Raw genomic sequence first — 15,943 nt, forward strand, 5'->3', positions numbered from 1 at the left:
ACTATAGCTACCCCTGCACTATTGGTCTTACCTTCTGAGGCTATAACCTCTCTAATCCACTTCCTTTTCTTGATCTCTGCCCATTGATCATTAGTTAGGTGAGTTTCCTGAAGTAGTGTAAAACACGCCCCAGACTGCAAAAGTAAATGAAGAAATAATTTCCTCTTCTTTAAGCTCTGGAGCCCTTTTGTATTCCATGAGTCTATTTCCCACATTTTACTCTATTATTCATTCTTAGAAACCTTTAAAAAGAAAAGATCAAATGTACTCAGAGACATTTTAAAGATATATATGGTTTGGAAGCATTCTTGAAATCCCGTCCCATACCAGTGCCTACCCACTCTACCCTTGGACCAGGACATGTATAGGTCTTGTACAGGGTAAATAAGTATAATAATTACTAATATAAACCTTGATATATTCTTCTGGTAACAATAAATGAGACATATAATATAAACAAAACCTATAACACCTAACTCTAATTCTACAAAGTCTAATCTAAACATTCCCTACTAAACACCACTATTAATCAACATCTCTTGTAACAGTTATTTTTGAGTATATCATTGATTGTCTAACTAGAAACCTCATATAAGTAATGATTAAACTATCCTGATAAAAAAATATTTCTGTCTAAAAACAGCAAGTCAAAACATTATATATATATCTGCTGTGTAAAGATAGTTAACTTTCTTTATTTCTAAATACACTTCTAGTGAAACAGTTCAAATTACATATAATAAAACCTCTTGCTTATAAGATAAAATGAGAGTTCAATTTTTAGTCAAGATTATTTTCACTTGATAGCCTGCATTATTGTAAAAGTATAGTCCTATAAGCATCCAAAAAACCCAAATAGTTAATTAGGTAATATCATATGTTTTAGCTAATGACATCAGCAGTTATCAGTATTATAACTAGGCATACAGACAACTTAATGATATTAAGGGAATAACTGCTTCTTTTCATCAGAATCCTGCCCTAAATGCTTACCTGTCTATCCATTCCTTGTTCAGCATTAATATATTTTAACATTAAGAAAGTTTGACCATTAGGGGAACTAAACATGTAACATCTTGGAAATATGTGCTTAAAGTACTATTATACAACATTCTCCGATGTTTCTTTTACTTTTATTCAGTCCAGCATAGTCCTCCTCGGTTTTCCAAGCCTGGAAAACAGTCTAAACGATCGTGAAGGGGGAACCTTAATAGCGACGGACTCCCGGAAGTGCCACAGTGAATATCGCACCCTCAGAAGCACCACAATCATTTCCTGTATCTTCGCAGAGAAGCAAACTTCGCAAAGGCTGTAAAACTTCGGGAAATACTCACGAATGTCCAGGATTTAAAAAACGATCTCTTATCTCGACAAAGAGGGGCCCAACACAGAACAACAAGCAAACAAAGGATTACCAAGACCACGATCCACAGTAGCAGCTAAATCCGATGTCGGATACCATGCCAGTCACAACGGGGAGCCAGATCAAGTCTCTGAAGCAGGTAAAGCCTTGAAAAGCTTCAAAAAGGTAACTTTTGCTTTATTTTTTGACGAAACCAAATATTTGAACCCATCAACTGTGAATATTAACGTATTAGGATATTTCATCTGAAACTTTATGTGTTTTTCAATAAGAAGTTTACAATAAGGGGATAACATTTGTCTAGCTTGCCTGATTTGCAGAGGTAAGTCCTGAGTCACAGAAATTCTATCATTGTTCCACATAACATATCCTCCATTTTTTTTAATAGTTGAGAGAATCTTGCTAACATCTTGATAATTCAGTATTTTAACATATACAGGTCTTGGGCTGTTAGAAGCCTGTGCTTCCCTCAAAGCTCTGTGTGCTCTTTCTATGATTATTTGTTTTAGCAAATCAGGATCTTTAAGAATAATTGTAAATATTTGTAGAGTGGATGTAATTAAGTCATTATATTGTACAGACTCCGGTATTCCTCTGACAATTATATTGTTCCTTCTAGATCTTGCCTCTAAATCAGTTATTTTAGCTTGAATAGTTCGAATATCAAGCTCATGTGCATCTGATTTTTTTGCTAACAGATTTATTTTATCTTCATTGTCTGCTATCCGGGCTTCACTTTTATCCATTCTCTCAAGAATTTGAGTACAGGAGATTCCGAAAGTTTGTACTTGTACAGTTAATTCTTTTAGAGCTTCTTGAATGAGTAACAGAGCAGTTTTGATATCCTCCATGTTCAGCATTTGATCAGGCTTAGTTTTAGTTCCTGATTTTGATTGTTCCTGTTGTTTAATAATTTTTTGTCGTTTCGAAGTAACATCTTTTTCCAGTGATTGCAGTTCTGACAGTTTCGTTTTTGTAGTAGTTGTGTCCATATTTTTGTCTTCCTTCGACATTTTGTATCAGTAGTAGAACTCAGAGTATACTGGATACACAGTTCCTTTGTTTGAGAGTCTCTTTAGAGGCAGGTAATCTGTAATAATCCTATTAAATAGTATATTTTCCCTTAGTTTGTTCACTTCTTGAAGGTTAGATGACTGAAGCTGGAGTTATTTTTACCAAGATTTATTGTTTAAAAGTTCTTGATATCACTTCAGGGTTTAGATTTCCACAGGTTATATGCAGAGATGTAGATCAGTAGTGTTTACAGAATGGCAGCCATCTTTGAATCAGACTGTATGAATTCTACTCCATGCTCATTCATCCCTCTAGACATGTACAGTACATTTGCTGTGAATATCACCTCACATCTGCTTTTGTTCACAACCTAAATCTAAATTAGACATTTCCATCTAGAAATAGTGAGCTTTGTTAGAATATTGAATTAAACCACTTGTTTTAGCTACTGATAGCTATACCTATATAGTCGGAGCTAGTGCACACAAATACAATTAGAACTATTACCCTGTATTAAATTTTAATTACCATATACTACTTATGCATAGCTGTATAGTATATATAAATTATTAACCATTGGTTAAACTCTTACTTTTAATTTACTTCCAATTTTAGACCCATCGCCATCCTGTCCCCTGTCTCTAAAATCCTTGGAAGATGCGTTCATACTCAAATTATGTCTCATCTTCTCAACAATAACTTCCTTTCCAAGTCACAGCATGGCTTTCACTCCTATCACTACACCTTCACTGCCCTTCTATCCTTCACTGACACAATCAACCATTAATAGGAACAGTGGTCTTATAGTCTTCCTCTACTCTGCTTGACCTGTCAAAGGCATTTGACACCATCTCTCACTATAAACTTCTAAGCACCTTAACAGAATTTAACCTTTGTTGCTTCACTATCAGCTAGTTCAAAGCCTATCTTACAGGATGGAAACAAGCAGTACTATGGCAAAACAATACATCTCCTCTACTTCCCATAAATCTGGGTGTCCCACAGGGATCCATCTTTGGACCACTTCTATTTACTGTCTTCACTAACAAACTATATACTCCCACCGGACAAGCATCCCTTGTCCAATATGCAGATGACTCTACCTTAATATGTGCTGCATCCTCTCTTCAACAGTTACAGTTAATTACCCAAGGAGCATTTTCTCTGAAGTGGCAAAATGGTTATCTGAATCACAACTAATCCTAAATCCAAACAAGGCAAAAGTTATGCTCTTCTTCCCAGGAAAACCACCAGACCCCCCACTTCCTTTAACTATATCATCTGCTAACCTCACCATCATTTCTCCAGTACCTCATACTAAACTCTTAGGTGCCACTATCGACTGTTCACTCAAATTTCACCTAAATATGGCCCACACCATCAAAAAGTTCATAAAATACTCAATAGTCTTTATCAACTCAAATAGTACCTAACAAATAGTACTAAAGCTACCCATGCGACTACTCATCTAATCTCCACTCTACTGAATGCCTCATCCATTTTTACTAACCTAACAAAAGGGTGATCTTGCAAAAAAAAGCTGCTATAATAAAATAGGCAATAGTTATAAACCACATGTGCCCTCCATTTTTGGCAAACCTAAGATGCACAAAAAATATCAATGACTCCCTTTGAGACCAATTGTTGTTGCAGAGGGCTCGATTACTGCGGCATTAGTCAGGTGCCTGGACGTCAAATTGAAACACATTACACAGTGTGACACCTATGCCCTAAGAGATTCTTGGGACTTTTTGAGGTGTATTAAACCTGATTTACATAGTGAACATCTTTTATTTGTCACTATTGATATTGTTGACTTATTTGGGTGTATACCCCATGATTTTGGGCTATCCTGGTTTGAGGAAGTAGTCAACAAATTTGAGGGGTTGACCTTTAATGAATTCTGCATGTTTGTAATTAATGGATATGGTCCTTAAAACAACCTTCTCTTCTTCAACAGAGAATGTTTTCAACAAATGAGTGGTGTAGCTATGGGGGCCAGATGTGCCCCGGTGTACGCCAATCTCGTTCTTATGTATTGGGAACATAAGTTTGTGTTAAATTGCCCCTTTAAGACCTGTTGGACATTATACAGATGTTTTTTGGATGACATAGTTATTTTATGGATGGACTCTGAAGCTAGGCTTTATGTGTTTTTTGAATATCTTTCTAACACCACTATTTTTTGAAATTCACACATAATTTTGAAAACGATATGTTGAATTATCTAGACATTACAATAGAAAAGGAAGGGGGGAGCTTTAAATCCAGAGTCTATAGGAAAGAAATTTATTCAAACTCTTTTCTTCATTTTGATAGTGCTCATCCATTCAGTCAGAAAAAAAGCATAGTTAAGGGTCAATTTGTGAGAATTAGTCATATGACATCAGACGAAGGTGACTTTGAACAAGGAACTGAGAACTTAGAAATGATGTTCAGTGATAGTGGTTACCCTAAGTACCTGATTGAATGAATATACAGTGAAGTTATAGGGGCTAGAGAAGGAGACATTCTCCCCCATTTTGGGGAAGGATACACCAATTGATAATAGTGGTTTTGCTCAGTCACCCACAATCAATGAAAATTCTGTTAGTGACTTTGAGTTAGTCTTTACTACAGATTTTAGTGGTGATGCATACGCCATTAAGAATATTTTGGAAAGAGAATGGTCTAGGTTTTCTAAACTATCTGACCTGAAGGGCATTAGTGGAACACCCTTTACTTGTATTTTTAGAAAGGGACTGAACATCAAGAACCTCATTGAAAGAAATTATAAGAGAGAATCCAATCATATTAAGTTGGGGACATATAAATGCAGCAGATGCTCACTATGCCCCTTTATTGACCAAGGTGAGGGGGTGATGACAGAAGCACGGGATCACTACATCTCAGGGGTTAGTTATACATGTGACTCAATTGGCCTGGTGGATGTTGCAATATGTAAGGAGTGCCCTGCTTTTTATGTAGGAAAAACTGAGAGAACATTAAAAAGAAGGATATACAAACACACTAGAGACATACGCAGCAAAAAACAGAATAATGCTTTGTATAAGCATATACTTTACTGCTCCTTAGCCACATTTTCATTTTTTATGCTCGAAAATATTCCCCAAGATGTTAGGGGTGGACTGTAGGAGGCCAGGATCGATTACAGGGAGGCATACTGGCAGGTCATCTTAGAGACTAACAGACCACCTGGACTCAATGATGATGTTTCCTTGGTACCAGTACTAAAGTTAAGGGCAGCGAGATTATAAGCAAGGTATTTTTAAACTTGCATTTAACGTTTTTTAATGTTTATATTATTGATAGCAAGTTTCAACAGTATGCCCTATCAAACTATTATAATTTTATAATATTTGGCTTTGATTAACAATAGATTTTATTGAGTTACTATTATCAGTGTCAAGTCAGTGCTTTAATAAATCTACTAAGACTGTTTTAAATTACATTTACTACGTAGGATATTTTTGAGTAAATTTTGTACCTAGGTGACATACACACAAAAATGTCTTTATATACATGTTCACAGATTTTAAAAGTGTATGCATTTTAGAGTGATGTCAGAAGAGTGTCCCCCGGATTTACTATTCCTCCATGCAGGACTAGCTTAGTCCTGCATGGAGGTGGACATTTAGGAGCAGGATGGCAGCATGCCATGCATATTAATGAGGCGCACTGCCTGAGCTCCTAATCTTACATGGAGCATGTAAGAGTTCAGAGGGCGTGTCTGAGAGCAGAGCTCTCAGAATATACACCCCCCCGCAATGAAGAACAGCAAAAAGGGGTAAGAAATGAGTAAGACCGCTCATAGGTGTCCACATATCCCCACCAACAGTTCCCCTCATGTACAACAGCAAGTATACAGAAATAAAATAAACAAACCCGTTTTTTTTTTTTTTAATCTGATTAAAGCTAACCACAGGTGCGCAGGTGTGTCCATTACTTAGCTACGGTTAATGCAGCTTAAATGGCTGAAGAGGATAACAATGAAGATATATGCAAATGAAACAACATAGCATTAGTGTAGTGGGCAGAGCATTCGCCTTACGAGCAAGCATTCCCGGTTCAAGTCCCACTGCAGCACATTCCATTTTCCATGGCAAACCACGTTATGACTAATATTTATGTTGCATAACCCACTAAATAACATATATTTATGAACTGGGGTACTGCAGTAAATGCACATGGGAGGTGTCAGTATCATAATGAATAAAGCATTAGTAAGCATGTTTAAGCACCAATAAGCAGTAGTAAGCATATTTAAGCACTAGTAAGCAGGTTTAAGCCCATTTGCGTGGGGGTAAGCAATGCGCACACAGGTTAAGCAATTCTGGAGCTAACTCTGTAAGCATATGTAACCAGTGGTTAGCATTGCTTACCCTCATGCAAACCCACTTACAAATGCTCAAAAGTACCTTAATCACTCTATCCAATGGCCCTTGTTCTGCCCATCAACAGAATAAACAGCCATGCAGGTCTTCAACCCAGGACCCTATACACCATAGTCACAGTAGTTAACCACCAAGCCATCACAGAAGTACAGAAGAATGAGGTATCAGCAAACAAGTCTTCACCATAGTAAAATCAAACTGAACCTGTGAAAGGAATCAGTATACAGACATATGTGCCTTAGCCCACTACATAACATAAATATGTGAACTGGAGTACAGCAGTAAGCCCAGAAGTCAGGTGTAATTGTAAAAGAGTGTTGAAGTCCCCAATAAAACACAAGGACCCCATACAGTGTAAGTACACACGAATCATGGATACCAGTCATACATGTAAGGTGTAATGAATAATAAATCAATGCCAAAAAGGAATTATAATGCAAAGTCTAATGTAAGCAACACTAAGCATTGCACAGGCCAGCTTAGGAGGTGTAAGCAATGTGTAGGCTAGCTAACTCAGTGTGCCCAGCGGTATACCCCTTTAAACAATGCCAACCCTAGGTAAGCAAGTTTGCCCATAGCCTAGCCTTTTCAAAACCGGCCAAATAACAGAAAAGTGTGGGAAATCGGCCCTACTTAAACCCAAGAGGTGGGAATACATCTCATAACTGGTTGTAGCTTCCCCTTGCAGGCACCATGTCAGGAAGGGGAGAAGGTGTGCGCTTTCAGGCACAGCACTGGTGCATCCAGGAGTCCAGAGTCATGGCAGGACTCCTTGTCAAAGACCATGATCAGAGACTGCTGCAGGGCCAGTACCAGGGCTCCCAATATAAGGCAGAGGCCTGGGACTGTCTCGCCCATGACCTCACCAGTGCCACTGGCATACTCCGAACTGGTGAGCAGGTCAGACATCACTATGCCGACCTCAAGCAGCGTAAGGGGGCCCTCTTGCAGGAGTGGATCCAAGAGGCTAGAGTGGCAGGGGATATTTCAGTTGTGTGTAAGTATCACCCCACTATGTGTGTAATAATTGCCAGCTCATGTATATCATGGATAGGTATGGCTAAATATTCCTCCTATGTCCCCCACAGCTGCAATGGAGTGGGCCACGAAACAGGAGGCCCACATCAGTTGCCTGGCAAGGTTGCGACGTAAGGCAGGTCAGTAATACTCATGCATTTACTGTCATAGGAAATAAAACTAAAAGTAGTAGTAAATTAATTGCCTGTATAAAACCTGTATTGTTCAAGGCAAGTACTGCATACACCAGAGAATATGGCAGGAAGAGTCTCATATAGTTTGTATGTAAATAAAAGGGCAATAGCCTGACAATAAAGGTCTAACTGCTGGACTGCATGTGTATACTCCGGTATCATATGGTAATGTAGATTTGCAATCATGTAATAGTACTGTTGTATTAAGCACTGTTACCCACACCATGCACCATAAATTGAATGTGTAGGAATGCCTGTATATGACCGGTGTAAACCCCAGAGGCCATTTAGTACAACTAAAAGACACATAGACAGAAAACAGGGAAAATGCATACAACAAAACTCGAATAGCACATGTAACTGAGATGTGAACTGTTGTTTTTTTAGCACACATAGCTATGGTTCGAATCCTGCCAGTGGTAAAAGTCTGCATACAGAATCATACCCCACAACTGTACAGATATGTCCAGAATGTCCAGCAAAGTGGCCCATATCTGTTGCATATCAACCTGTCCCCCTGGGAAATCATTGGGATGATCCCAGACGTATAGGCAGCAAACAGGAAATACAACTGATTGACACACATCTATGAGAACAAAGCTGGCACACTAGCAACTCCCCAATACCTTATGAGACTAAGAAGCCACGTATGTCCCATTTACACCCCAACTTGTCAAGCTATGGCCAGAGTGCGTACAGTAACAGAGTGAGATGTATGTGCATAATAGTAATGTGGAATCTGGTACTGTGTGTGGGAACAATCAGGTAGTGCTAACAAACATTTCTCCCACAGGTCTATCATATACCAACACTGTGCCTAGAAATACAAGAATGATACCTTGTACTGGTACTGTTTACATCGGTATTGTATGGCATTGTGACTGATGCAGTTGCTCTAAATAATGAGGTATTACACATCACTGTCACCCACACTGTCCTAAAAAATATAACTGTCTAGGAAATCTGTATAAGAGTGTTGTAATACAAGGTCAGAATGCGAAAGCACAGGGGATTATAAAGACAGAAACCAGATAGGAGATATACAGCAACAACTGTGATGGACAGTGTTTAAGCTGTAGCAGACACAGCCATGGTCTGAATCCTGGGAGTGGAAGTAGGCTGCATAAAGAATCATATCCCATAACTGTACAGATGAGGCCAGAATATCCAGTATATGGGCCCATATCTGCTGCCTGTCCCCCTGGTAAGTCTGTGGGATGATCTCAGATGTTTAGTCAGCAAACAGGGAATACAAGTGATTGTCAAACATCTATGAGAACAAACCTGTCACTGTAGCAACCCCCAAAACTGTTAGGAGAGTAATAAGCCAAGTATGTCCTATCTACACCCCCATGTTGTCAAGCTGTGACCAGAGTGTGTATAGTAACATAGTGAGATGTATGTGCATAATACTAATGTGTAATCTGGAACTTTGTGTGGCAACAGTGAGGTAGTGCTAACAAACATTGCTCCCACAGGTATTTCAGATACGAACACTGTGCTAAGAAATAAAAACCATTATAACCTGTACTGGTACTGTTCACGCTGGTATTGTAAGGAATTGTGAGTATTGCACTTTCTCTGAATAATAACATATCACTGATCACTGTCACCCACACTGTGCTACATAATATAACTGTGTAGGAAAGCATATATATGTGTCTGTGTCAGATCACTAAAGGTTGAAGAGGGCAATATTCTAGATATGTCCCGGCACATCTACATGTGGTCAACACATGGCCAGAGTCTGTGCAGAAAGAGTTGGATAGCTATGTGCACAACATCAACCTGGAATCTGGGAGTATGTGTAGAAATAGTTAGTGTTAACAAACATTCTCTCCACAGGTATATCAGGTAAGAGGTGTATACTGCAGGCAAAACCAGTTCATGTATAACGATGATGACAGCCATATCACTGTCCAAACTAAGGCTATAGGGTAATGTAGTAAGACTTGTAAGGTACAGATAACAGCACTGACTAGGAAAGTAATGTGGACTACAGAAATATATTAGTTGTTAATTGACATCTTTCTCTCCCCCCACCATATCTCCAACAATAATCAACATACCCACCCCAACTGGTATGTAATGACACCTATGTTCTGATAATGTCCAATTGTTTGATAAATATTTTAATTGTTCCCATGCATGTGCTATATTGAATTATTCCAACATTGGTGGCATGGTGCCATCAACATACCTGCATGTTGTTCTTATTACCACTGTAGTCCCATATGTGCATGTGTTCTGTTTGCTATGCAGCTGTTCCATATCTGGTGTCTGGGTTAATGGGAATATCTATGCATGCTGTTATACCTAACCCTGGAATGTGTTGACTATTACTAACCCACATATGATGATGAAATCTAAACACTATAGCACATTTGAGAAGGCCAGTCCCAATGGACCCACCTGTCCCACCTCAGCTGGTCGTGGCACCAAGCACCAGCATGTCTGGGGCCCAACCCGGGACCTCCATGTCCGTTGGTCCTGCACCACCTTTGGGTGAAACTGCCTCAGGGGATGGGGCTCGACCCCCGGGAGTGGGTGCAGACAGGAACCTGTTGGCCCTCCCTGGGAGTGGGTGCAATCAGGAACCTGTCACCCGTCGTCCATTTTGCACACGTGTCCACTGGACACATGTAATCTGGTCTAATTGGCATCACAACTTATTATTGTTGTCCTAACCCCCTCCCATGGTGCTTAAAGAGCTCAACCAGCAGCTTGGTGATCTTCTACGCCAGCTCGAGGGCCACATATCACAACTAGAGCATCAGTCTGGCTCTGCAACTCAGCCCCCAGCACAGCCACCATTGGGGCTGTGAAGGTGCAGTGGTGACTGCCCATGGGTGAGGACCTCAGTCCCACTGTTTCCACTAGGGGACTCATAGGCTTCCGATTTCCCAACATTCCTCCCCATCAAGGTGTTTACCCCCCACATGTGTCATATACCGCCCCTGTAAGCATCTTGTTTGTCTTATCTGTTAACCTACCCAACCTACCTCCCCAAATATACCTACTACCCCTCCCCAACATCCCACTTGCACCTAAAAAAAAGGGCAATCTGTTCCCCCCAAAAAATCTCGCCCCATACATAGCTGTCCATTTTGCACACGTGTCCACTGGACACATGTAATCTGGTCTAATTGGCATCACAACTTATTATTGTTGTCCTAACCCCCTCCCAGGGGTTTGAGTGTCCAAATCTATCTCCAAATTCAGTGTATATGCACAGCTATTGCTGTAGAAGAAATGGGCAGCTATGGGCCTTCCACACACCCTTCCTGCACATCCCTAGTTATTTTCCCTACTGTCTTTCCTTCTTTGTGCCCCTTTTTCACCACTTTCCTATCAACCCTTTTTACTTTTCTTTTAAAGAAATTAGCACGGGGGTAAGCAAGAGTAAGCACTTTTAAGAAGCAGTAAGTGGGTTTCAGCCGGGGTAAGCAATGCCTACACTGGTTAAGCAATTTAGAAGCTAACTGAGTATAAGAAACTGTAACCAGAAGTTAGTAGTGCTTACCTCTGTGCAAACCCACTTACAACTGCTCAAAAGTGCCTTAATCACTCTGTATCCAATGGCCCTTGTTCTGCCCAGCAACAAAATAAACAGCCTCTGCAAGGCTCAAACCCAAGACCCTGAACACCATAGTCAAGGTGATTTGCCACCAAGCCATGTCAGATATACAAAACCCTGCTGTATTCACAAACATATCATCCAGCCCAGTCATTCAACAGTACAGGGAATGTATTCCATGTAGATGTATCATGTGTGTGTATATATATATATTAATATCAAAACAGATACAACATAGCTATATGTGTAGATATAGATATAGATATATATAGATATATATATACATACAAATGCATACATCTATAGATATATATGTCTACATCTATATGTCTAAATATATACAGCAAGTTATATATATGTAAGCAGATATATATATCTATGTAGGTATATATGGACATAGTTATATTTATGTAAGCAGATATATATATATATATATATATATATATACATATCTATATAGGTATATACGGTCATACATCTCTAGATAACAATGGGAATATAACAAAAACATATATGTCCACATGCACCGTTAATGGGGTTGAGAGGCCCCAAACAACATATGTCTTGTACGAATAGGTATACCCCCCCACAGCCAAACACATCTGCCCTGCAATACACTACCAAGTGTTGCAGATCCCATAACCAGGACCTGACACGACATGGGCACAGGATGTTAACAGTACTCCATCCCACCTGTATGATGTCAGGCTGGTATCGGTAACATATCATGCAGTGCAGTCTGGCTCACATAGGTAATGTACTATGTGGAAGCTATCAACATCCCTAGGATACATATACACAGATACATATATGCAGATACAGATCTACATATATATATATATATATATATATATATATATATATATATATATGTGTGTGTGTGTGTGTGTGTGTAACTACACATACACACGCAGAGATATGTATAGTAAGATACATATATAGAAGGTGCACACAATATGGAACAGCCACTATGCCTACAGTTAACACCTTAACAACTGGACACTGTATGAGCCACCCATACAAATGACAATCGTTGCCTGCAACATATACTCACAGAGAGGTCATAGGATATAACACCACACACAGGTTTGCATAAATCAAAAACCTTTATCTGTGTACTTTTACTGTTGTATATGCCATGTCATATATCTGTTTAGACACTGACATCCATATAAGCAGAGTAATGCAACTGTGAAACAGTTATACTAATACAGTAGTCTGAAAGGTTTACAAATGTTGCTGTCCAGGTCAAGCCCTTCAAATAGTACAATAATAAAGACAGGCTGGGCCACAGGATACCAAACAATCAACAGTAAGTAATGCAGATGTATAGTTCAGCAGCCTCTATCTACACTCTGTACACAATCACTAGGTGGTAAAGACCTCAGCTGACACAATGGTATGTAACTGTTACATAAAAAGGCATAACTGACACCATCACAAGCACACTGACAAACATAGTCTGTATGGCAGGAGGGAGTAGGCCTGCATTAACCCAATTTATGCAATTAATTTAAATATAGGTGAATTGTATGGTAATGTACATCCAGATACCTTAAGGCAGCTCACCCCTGATACCCCCATATGTTGTAACAGCCTAGGTTAGTTGTGGTGCATCCCCCAACAGACTCAGTAATACAGGGCCATATACCACTGTTACATACACTAGCCTCTGGAGTGTATAAGGGCATACATGTATTGTGTAGGTGAAGCCCACACATATATGGCCCCAGCCCCACCGTATGTGTGGGGGATTCAACAGCAGTGGACTAATGGCAGGAATGGCAGTGTGACATACTCACAGCCCACTACAGAACAACCCCTGACAGCATGTCATATGTCCAAAGCTTGGTATGTAGGTGGAGGACAGAGGCTGGAACACAGGCCCATATGTGGAAAACTGTTGTCATACACTAAGCAAGTTGTTGGTGTTACAGGATAGTCTGCAACATACCCTTAGTCAGGGATTTGAGGTTAGAAACATAAATGGATGTAGCCATGTACCGATAGCACTCAACACACACACTGCCAGTGAAATATCTGACACAGGGCCTTTTTGGTGGACAGACAAAACATGACAGGAACACCCCTGGCCATCAAGAGGATAGGCCCACAGTTGAGAGATATGCAGAAAGACTGCATTCCAAGGTAAACTATTATGTACACACAAATCCTGTAATGCCAGTACTATACAAAGCGTAACACAGCTCTACTCACACTCTGTCTGTAGTTCTGGAACCTCCTACAAATATGTAGCTGGCCTGAGTGTGCAGGTTCTCCTGTAAGAGGTATTGCTACCTGCTGTCTGTAACACTGATGCCCACACACAGGAAGGATTTTCATCACACAGGAAAGGTAAAGGTAAAGGAATTACGCCCACATGATGCAGGGATTTATAGTAAGTGGTTGTCATGACAGTGATAACTGGAAGTACTAGACAGCAAGCTGCATGCAGTTAGCAAGTGGAGGACACTGGTTGGTGCAGAGGCCATCACCTGATCATGTGCATCACCTACTAAAGTCATGCTGCAATCTATTCAAAGCAGCTTAATCCATTTACTGGAGAGAGACCAAGACAGAGAGAGAAAAAAAGAGAAGAGAAGGGAAGAGAAGAGAAGAGAAGAGAAGAGAAGAGAAGAGAAGAGAAGAGAAGAGATGAGAAGAGATGAGAAGAGGAGAGAAGAAAAGAGAAGAGACAAGAAGATAAGGGAAGAGATGAGAAGAGACGAGAAGAGGAGAGAAGGGAAGGGAAGAGAAGAGAAGGGAAGAGAAGGGAAGAGAAGAGAAGAGAAGAGAAGAGAAGGGAAGAGAGAGAGAGGGAGAGAGAGAGAGAAAGCCAAAACAAAAAGCCTAAGGCAAAGGCAAATTAAAAGCCAATGGAAGAACAAACCATCATTCATCATTCATTCAAGACATTATTCCCACAACAGGTATGTGAAGTATATATGCATGTAATTGAATGTAGTACCTGGTCCATAATAATGGGACAGATGATGTGGAATGATTTATATGTGCCATCAGGTGTTGTTGTGATGATGTTCAACTGAATAACTGCTATGGACAATAGTGTCTGTCCCTGTAGGTAGTGGGCCATAGCTGTCAACTGTGCAGTTCAGCACTGACTGACATGATCTAAGCCAACATAGTATGTGTTGTGTAATGGGAAGTATGTATATTATGTGGCCAATAGCTGGTAGTGGAAGTAATGCCATTATGATGGACATATGGGACCCACAGCCCACCACTTGCAGGATTCTCAGGTTAATCTGTAATGTAGCATGCAGGAATGTCATAAGTGTGTAATAGGGTTACCTGCAATCGGGTCCTCCATATACCCCCCCTAATGTCAGGCCGTGTCTATATGTGGCACCTGTCTGCGTTGTAGCAAGGCAGAACACTGCAGCTGTGCAGGAAGGTGTTGTGAGATTGTGGACCTGATGTCTGAATGTACCCCACATATAGGTATGCATATGTGTACATATGTCACATATAATATATAAACATTGGGGGTGTGGGGGGAGGTGAAGCCCAAAACCTATTTTGGTTTAAATTAGGTACTTTTTGTGTTATTTTCTTCTTTTAAATGAAACTAGGTGGGGGGCTTCGCCCCCACACCCCCCAATTTCCCCACCCCCCAAACTATATATACCAACTCCAGGGTTACAATACATTGGGAAAGGGGACAAATCCCTGTTATTTGCCTTAGAGTGTACTGAAGTACTAGTTGTCAGCCAAATGAGTTGTCAGTCAAATGGGTTTCAGTCAAATGGGCTGTCGAACAAATGAAGGTAACCCATATATATATATATATATATATATATATATATATATATATATATATATATATATATATATATATATATATATATATGGGTTTACTTCATAAGATCGACAGACCATTTGATTGACATTCAGGTGGTCGACAACTCATTTGGTCGACAACCAGTCTTCAAGGCAAAAACCTGGGATTTGCCCCCTCCTCAATGTTGTGCGACTCTGGAGTTGATATATATAGTTAGGGGGAGTGTGGGGACCCTCACCTATTTTCATTTAAAATCTGTAGTTTTTGTTGTATTTTCATATTTTAGATGGAAATAGGTGGGGGGCACAACATTGGGGAGGGGGATAAACCCTAAGTGCCTTGAATACTGGTTGCCGACCAACTGAATGTCGATCAAATGGTCTGTCGATCTCATGAAGTAGACCCATATATATATATATATATATATATATATATATATATATATATATATATATATATATATATATATATATATATAAAAAACAGAGTAAGAACCACACTGAGTCACAAAAAATTAAGTAAGCGCTTTCGTTTACTGATATTAGCAAACTTCATCAGACAAATAAAACACATATAACAAAC

Source organism: Protopterus annectens, chromosome 9.part0 (genome assembly GCF_019279795.1).
Source record: "Protopterus annectens isolate FY-2018-M chromosome 9.part0, PAN1.0, whole genome shotgun sequence".
NCBI classification, from domain to species: Eukaryota; Metazoa; Chordata; order Ceratodontiformes; family Protopteridae; genus Protopterus; species Protopterus annectens.